Source organism: Pistacia vera, unplaced genomic scaffold (genome assembly GCF_008641045.1).
Source record: "Pistacia vera cultivar Batoury unplaced genomic scaffold, PisVer_v2 Contig656, whole genome shotgun sequence".
Classification (NCBI taxonomy): domain Eukaryota; kingdom Viridiplantae; phylum Streptophyta; class Magnoliopsida; order Sapindales; family Anacardiaceae; genus Pistacia; species Pistacia vera.
Genome location: NW_022196508.1, coordinates 2,313,923 through 2,322,899, shown reverse-complemented (window position 1 = coordinate 2,322,899; position 8,977 = coordinate 2,313,923). Strand labels below are relative to the sequence as shown.

At 35.9% G+C, this 8,977-nt stretch overlaps 1 non-coding gene across 1 annotated transcript; it reads left to right on the top strand.

The window, feature by feature from the left end:
- The first annotated feature begins 463 nt into the window (after positions 1-463).
- On the top strand, positions 464-570 carry LOC116112219. Its single transcript, XR_004125191.1, has one exon. It is a non-coding gene; the product is annotated as a small nucleolar RNA R71 (small nucleolar RNA).
- Positions 571-8,977: the final 8,407 nt, after the last annotated feature.

Below are 8,977 nucleotides of genomic sequence, written 5' to 3'. Positions count from 1 at the left end.
ATTGTTGTTGCTCCATGAAAAGTTTGGATGATTGCACCATTTTGAAGTGTATGTGCTAGAGTACGGATTCCCTTGCCCTCGTTGAAAATTGTTGACATAGCTAGCTTCTTTCGGTTGAGCAAATGGATTCCCTTCTTGAAAATCCTTTGACAAGTGATTCCCTATGCAAAGTTCACAAGTTAGAGAAGAAGATTCAATAGCATTTACCTTTAGGGCAACTCCCAATTGCTTTTGGATGGCTAAAAGTTGAGCAGCCAACACGGTGTAGCCATCAACTTTGTGCACTCCCGTAGCTTTCCTTGTTAAATTTATCTCCAAAGGCCTCATGTAGTTATTGCTTGCCATAACATCAATCAAATTGTAGGCTTCCTCTGGTGGTTTGTTGTTCAAAGCTCCTTCACTTGTAGCATCAATCATAACTTTTATATTATTGTAAAATGTTTGGACTTGTAAACATATTGGCAACCTATGGTGAATACACTTTCGTAAGAGATCCTTATACCTTTCCTATGCTTCATATAGTGACTCCATGTCTTGCTGGAAAAAATTAGTAATTTCACTTCTCATCTTGGTAGACTTAACAAGTGGAAAATATTTCGTAAGGAACACTTGGACTAACTCATTCCAAGTAGTGATACATAGTCTTTGCATAAATTTAGTATCATTTACAAAAATTCTCAAAAGTGTGGTAGACAGTGTAACTACTCTCCCTCACCCACCTGACTACATACTCACCTGGGACCTGCAAAAACATAGAAACAACGAGGTGAGCACAACTAATGCTCAGTAAGTAACTACTCTACTAGTCTATCCCCATAACAATTTCTCTTAATTCTTTCCTTACATTATTCTTTTCACATTTTTTGTTCTCTTTATATTTCTATTTCTATTTCCCATATTCTTTGCTATACACCCTATGGTGTTGTCACGGCCTCATCTTACCAGAGGCATGGCCGGGAACTCAACCTGCTTTTCGTTACTTTACTCTTTTTCTCTTTCTGTTCTTTCTATTTCTGTTCTTTCTCATTCTTACTCATTGGAATGTCACGGCCTCATCTGATCGGAGGCACGGCTGGGCGCTACCACTCTACGTGACTTCTGCTCATTTCTCCACCGATCGGATTTGGTCATGCATGGATTCGGAACCCTTGGCCATGTGAGTGTACATTCTTTCTCTATATCTCTTAAATGTCACGACCCTTTCTTACCGAGGGCACGGCTGGAATATCATGTTCCACTCTACGTGATGGTCACGGCCTCATCTCACCAGAGGCACGGCTGGGGATCACAAAGCACCCACTCTCGTGACTCTACTCATCACTCATGGGTTCCCCATCGCACAACTTATTCTATTCTCTTCTTTAGCTCTTAGAGTAGCTTGTGCACAAGGTCTCTACTCTTTCTCTAGCTACTCATCATAATGTAGCTTAACTCTTAGAGTAATTCTCTACTCTTTCTCAACTTTTTCTCAAGTTCTTTCTTAATGCACAATTAATGCATATGGGTGGTTCATGCTCATTAATACACTTAGGAAATGCTAATATGCAATGTTGCAATAAGTAAGGTTCATAACTCATTCTCATGCTTCTCTTAGGCATTTCATCAAACAACTCATGTGCATAACAAACTCTTCTCTAACTACAACTCTATTTCTCTTTTTAACCATCCAAAATTGGAAGTAAACTCCCTTCTATGGGCATAATCCCTACCATAGAAGAACACTCCCAAAATATATGCTCATTCTCATCTAACTTCATCTCAACTTATCACACATCCACACTTCTTATAAAGGGAAAGTATCCAACAAACTCAACATGAATACTTATCTCAATTTAATTTCTCAACAAGTAGACATATATCTCTACTTAATTTCTCAAATACATACATAAAACATGCATACATCATTTCTACTAATTCCTACTCAAAAGAATCTCAACTTGGGTTGGGATTTACTTACTTGTGATAAAGAACTCTCACTAGAATTTCCCTTTCCTTTGCTTGCTTGACTTTTCTCTACCCTTTAAACAATAAAACCATACAACTTTAATATACAAATATACACAAAACCTAACATCCAAAGCAAGAATCCTTACCTTAGGATGACTTAGCTTGAGTTTCTACTCCAATCACTCCAAAAACCCTTTAAAAATCCTTGAACTAATGAAAAAGGAATTGAGAGGAAGTAGGAAAGGAGAATGGCAGTGGAGAAGAAGATGAATGAATGGGTATCTAAAGTTAAACCCTTATTATCCCATACTTTCTCCATTCTTTCCCATTTTACCCTTACTCTTTCTTTAGAATTCCATTTTTGCCCTTTTTATTCTTTACAATTACACCCCCAATTAAACTATTCTCCATACAATTTCCTTGCATTTAACTCCCCACTTTTCCTGCTAATTAGGGGTAGAATGGTCATTGTGCCCCAAAGGAAGAATTCTCTAGAAACCTCATTCAACTTTTTGTTAGGCTCGTCGCCGCAGCGAAGACTATTTCTTTGCCCTAGCAAAACTTCACAGAACCTACACCGTGGTTTTAGGGCCTCATCGCCGCGGCGACGATTCTTCTTTGCCCCAGCGAAGACAGTAACCCCAAAATTCTACCAAGTCTCTACAATTTTAGAGCAACCAGTCAACCAATGTAACAACTGCTGTAAACTAGTACAATGCATGCATAATAATAATAGAAAATGGGTCCAAAACTTTTCTTTTTATTATATGTAATAAGTCTTTTATACACGAAGAGCATTATTTAAAAAATGCCATTTAAAAAGATAAAAACAGGGGAAACAGTGTAGTTATTGCTCCTCGCTTGCCGACGCCCCTCCGACTGCATCATCACCTAGATCCTGTATCCACAAAGGAAAATAATGGGGTGAGCACAAAGTAATGCTCAGTAAGTAAACCCTCTATCTGTCTATCCCCGTATGTATTTCTCTTAATTCTTTCCGATGCCCCTCCGACTACATCATCACCTAGATCCTACATCCACAAAGGAAAATAACGGGGTGAGCACAAAATAATGCTCAGTAAGTAAACCCTCTATCTGTCTATCCCCGTATGTATTTCTCTTAATTCTTTCCTCACACTTTCTGTTGTTTTCTACTAAACGTCATGGCCTCATATTACCGGAGGTACGGCCGAATGGCGTTCACACAGCACCATCTCACTCTTCATGACTGTCGGGTGGAGTTCACATAGCACCAACCCGCTCTTAGTGACTACCGAGTGGGGATCAAGAAGCACCTTCCCGGTTTTCGTAACTATCGGGTGGAGGCCACAAAGCACCTACCCGTTCCTCATGACTTTCGGGTGACGATCACAAAGCATCAACCCGTTTATAATAACTGTCGTGTGATGATCACAAAGCATCAACCCGATTCTCATAACTGTTGGGTGATGATCACAAAGCATCAACCCATTTCTAATAACTGTCGGGTGATGATCACAAAGCATCAACCCATTTCTAATAACTGTCGGGTGATGATCACAAAGCATCAACCCGTTTCTAATGCTCTTCTCATTCACTCTACTCTAGCACTTCTCATACTCTCTACCCTTAGAGTAGTTGCATCCACAAAGTTCTCTACTCATAGAGCAAGTGCATACACAAAGTTTCCTACTCTTTCTTAAGTCACTTCTCAATGCACAATTAATGCCTATGGATGGTTCATCTCCACTAATGCACTTATGAAATGCCAACATGCAATGTTGCAAGAATTAAGGTTCACTACTCATACTCAAACCTCTATTAGGCATTTCATCAAACAACTCAAGTGCATAATAAAACTCTACTATAACAATAATTCTATGTCTTTCTCTAACCATCCAAAATGGGGAAAAACTCCCTCACATAGCCATAATTCCTGCCAAAGAATGACACTTCCAAAAAGGATTTCTCAATATCCTTCAATTCCATCTCAAACTACCTTTCCAACCCACATCTCACTTCTTATACTTGAAATGTATGAACAATCACAAAGCAATAATAATCTCCATTTAAGACTCAATAACATGGCATATAACATGTATATAACATACATACATAATTGCTATTAAAAACCCTAATTAAGAAAATTCTCAAATCTCAACTTGGGTTGGGATTTACTTACCTTGTTATGGAGAGATTTCACTAGCTCTTCCTTTCTCTTGGTTTGCTTGACTTTTTCTCTACTCTTTAAACAAATGAACAAAAACCCTCAATATTCAAATATACTCAAAATCTCACAAAACTTCACATCCAAAGCAAGAATCCTTACCTTAGGATGCCTTAGATTGATTTTCTACCCCAAATCACTCCAAAAGCCCTCTAAAAATCCTTGAACAAATGAAAGAGAAATTGAGAGGAAGTAAGAAAGGAGAGTGGCGATGGAGAAGAAGAATGAAGGGTTTGCAATGACTTAATTCCTTTTAATGCAATTTATGCACAAGCATTCCCATTTTGCCCTTACTCTTCCTTGGGAATTCCATCTATATCCTTTGATTCATTACAAACACACCCCCATATCAACATATTCTCCATGAAAATTCCTTACATTTTACTCCCCACTTTTCCTACTAATTAGGGGTAGAATGGTCAAATTGCCCTTAGGGAAGAAAATATCTAAAACTTAACAAACATTTTGGTCGGCCTGTCGCCGCGGCGAAGAAGATTCTGTCACCGCGGCGAAACTGTCCAACAGTTTCCCGTGGCTTCAACACCTCTTCGCCGCGGCGAAGCCTGGAACACTGAACTTCTTCTATTTCAACCAATTTCAGGGCAAGTATTCAACATATCACTCAATCAAAGGTCAACCAAACAATAATACTAATAAACCAACTCAAATAAGAGCAAAAGAAGAAACATTAGCTACGTACCTCAAGTGGGGCGTTACAACCAAACCAAAGCATCCATTCAATCAAGGGTCAACCAAACCATATTAACAATATTCCAAGTCAAACAAGAGTAAAGTAAGAGACATTAGCTACGTACCTCGAGTGGGCCGTTACAGTGGTAGTGCAATCAACCAAGCCTTAGCTTTATCCTGAAGGAAGAAAGGGAAAAGCCTTAGCCTAATTGTGTCATCAGATACCCTTTTGTGTCTGAATGTGTTGCATAACTCCAGAAAATTTGTGATATTCAAATTAGGATCATCACTTGGCAACCCTCCAAATTGTACCGAATGTTGTATCATCTGAATAATGGAAAGCTTGATCTCAAAGGTATTTGCTTGAAACGATGGTCTCCTAATACTAGAAGCACATCCCTCAATTGTAGGTCTTGAGTTATCCTTGAGTGCCTTTTGAACTTCTTTTCCTCCTCTATCTACCATTAAACCTAACTCCTGTGTACGATCCAAGACTTAAAAAAAAAAAAAAAAATCTAAAAGTAAAAGAATAAACTAAACCTAATAATAAAACTAAATTAATTACAAATACAAGGTAAAAAAAAAAAAAAATTCAAATTAGCAAACAAAATAGCTTGTATTGATATTGGTAAATAAAATAGTAATTCCTCGGCAACGGTGTCAAAAACTTGTGATTTTTGCAAGTGTACGAAATCATTCAAGTAATAAAGTGTAAGAAAAATGTATCATACCCTAGGGAATTACTACTATCAGTTACCAAAATAAACTATCATATTCCTATTTGATTAATCTAACTTTTATTCAAGAAAACCCTAAATTAAAATAAGCAATTGAATTTTAAAAACAAAACTGAAAAGAAGACAAACTCAATAATTCTTTGGTTTTAACTCAAGATGACTAACCTAGGGCATAGATTTCACACCAACTCTTATTCATATGTATTAACAACTCATGCTAATTTCATTAAACTCTTCCTAAAGGTCAAACTCCCTAAATTTTCAATAATTTTCTCTCGAACAATTATCAAATTAACTCCTAATTACTAACCCAAATTATCTCTAATCGGATTTAAGCAATTGGAGATCATAATGTTCTATGGAGTTTACCAAAACCTCACAAGATGCAGCGACTTAACTCTAGTGTTCGCTCAATTTGTGGTTTTACTACCTTAGACCAACTAAGCATCATCTCTCGATCTCAACCTAGTCCATGAATTCATCCGATTCTCGGGCCCTTAACAATCAAAAGCATTAGGCACAATAACTTAGGAAGCAATCTCAATAGCTATTAACACAAGTTATTCAATACATATTCAAGAGATTGGGCTATATCTTAGCCTTAGAAAATAAAGTTAGTTCGTAGCAAATATGCAAGAAACAAAAATCTTTATTAAAACAAAAGTCATGAGTTTAAGGAAGAACAAAGAAAAACTTCTTTATGATTTTTCCCCAAAAGCTCCAGAAATTATGATGCTCTTTTTTTTTTTTTTTTTTTCTTCTAATAGTTTTCCTTTTGATCTCCCCCAAAAAGTCCCTCAAACAATGCTAAAGACTTTTATTTGTATCCCACAAGGGTTAGGGTTTCGTTTCCCCTCATTCAACTAAGTTTAGGACTCCTAAAACCCTAATTTTCTAGTCAAACACGGAAATAAATTTTCCAGTTTTTTTGAGTGTACCACAGCACTGTGCCGCAGCATGGGTGGTTCTAACTTTGTTGTGCCATAGCACAATGTCATAGCATGGTTTCCAAACCTTCTCTTCAGTTCAGACCTTGCATCATTCTTCAACACTCCAGATATGGTGATTTATGAGCCCTTCGAATATTCTTTCCAATGGTTCAAGAATTTTCTCAATACAAGGTCTTAGATATATTTATTGTCAAAATACTGAAGCGTGATCAAATTGGAGCGTACTCTAGAATATTCTCTTTAACTTCAAAACTCCATAACTTCTTCAATTCAACCCTGATTCTCAATCCATTTGTTTCTACTCCTCACTCATTCTGTTGCTGACATGATTCTCCATCCGAGCATAACATTTAGCATTAATAATATGAAAACACTCAAACAAACCCGTGATCCATAAAAGACATTCATGAAAATATTAAGCAAATTTACCAATTTAAGCCTACTTTCTCACAAATAATCCCCCATAAACCATTAAGTAAATGTGTATTTTCAAGCTCTTATCAATATTTAATAATATATGCCCTTAGAGTGGTGGAACCATGATAAGGGAATTAAGTGTTTTAAGTCTTGATTGTGAGATCCCTATGACCATAGATGGTGGCCATTCTAGAAACATATGTAGCCTTAGTATTATTCTGCCCTAGGGTACAGATAATACGGTAAGACTATCATAGCGTTGAACAACCCTACCGAAAAGGAGTGACAAATCTTACATGTCAAATTTGTTGGGTGACAATTTGGTGCAACGCGTGGGTGCTTGTTGAATGCAAGTCCACTAGACTAGCCCACCAAAGGATTCCATATAGATGGTAACCTCAGTATTTGTAGAAATCCTCTAACGGATGGTGGTACATATAATCCTTAGACTTGAGATCACCGGAGCGTTTTGTGTATCTATTGGTGTAGTTTGACAGTAGCCTAACGGAGTCTTATTTAGGGGTTTCAATATGGTAGTGATTGGCTACATTGAGAAGTATATTAAGGCTATGGTGGATCAACTTAGAATTCATCACTCCTAAGTATAGGAGAGAGTTATCACACAACGTGATTCAGTTAAATTGACACAACACATAAATCTACGGTCGTAATGGGATTAAGTCGTTACTCAATCCAATTTTAATTTGGTCGTTTGATCTGATAACCAAATACTAACACATCAGAATAACATCTGAGGTTGACATTATTTATATGCCTCAGCCTGATGGGAGTCATACAATTGATAGGTATCAATTCTATGTTGATCTTTACTTGTTGGGTGACCATGATGTCTTGTTAGAGGCCAATCTTGATATATGTATAGTGAGAGGATTAATTGGTGGTTAATCGCGATTACTCATTACCAACATAATAGAGAGTCTACGGGTTACACAAATAAAGGGAATTAAATCAAGAACTTGTTTTGATCAAAGAAATGGTTAAAGGGTATTTTGGTCTTTTCACAAAAACAAGGTAATTTGGTAATTCTATATAGGTTGTTGCCTATGTCTATTTCTTAATGAAATAGAATAAATAAATAAGCTTGCCTAATTAACATTAATTATATTAATATTAATTGAATGAATTAAAATTACCCTAATTAATGTTAAATATATATTTATTATATATGAATATTAATTGAAATAAAATACCTAATTAATATTCAATATATTTAGTATATTAATGTATAAATTGGAAACCTATTTAATTCTATCCTAAATTGGATTTAGCATAAACTCAATTAGGAATAGAATTGTATCATGTTTCAAGATGGAATAGGACTTTAAGTTTACTATATAAGCAAACTTAAAAATTAGGTTTCATTAAGTTTAAGTTAATTCTCTAAAAGTGGAGTGAGTTCTTTTAGAGAGAGAGATCCATATTCGTTTTTACCAATCTAGCAATTGGGTGATTTAGTCTTTGGTTGTTCTTGTCAATTCTCTATAGGGATACTGAAGCACGATTCTACACTTGAATCGGGTTGCAAAGAATCCATAGTGAATAGTGCCAAAAATTAAAGTGATGAAGCCTCCAAATGTGAGTAAGTCCTTCTATCCTTGAATGGACTTTTAAGCATGAAAACGGTAAAATCAATACCCGGATCCTAGGCTTTAAGGTTAATTAAGTTTTCAATTGTTAATTCCATTGCGTATGTTCTAATTAAACCTTACAGCTTGACCCCGACCCGCCCGACCGTATCAAAATAACATAATATCATTTCATATATAAATTTAAATATAAGCTTGTATGCAATCAATCAATATTCAATAATCATACAAAAAATTAGAAAATAAGCAGTTTATAATTTTATATTCTCATTTTAATTAGATGCCATTATAATAGGCATAATATAATAGCCCTACTCAAAAATTTTAGTCAGGTATAAATCTTGTTAATCTTACATCAATTTGAATAGTTGAAAATTAATCAATGAAGCAAACTAAACAAATTAATTAGAAAATGGAAGAAGA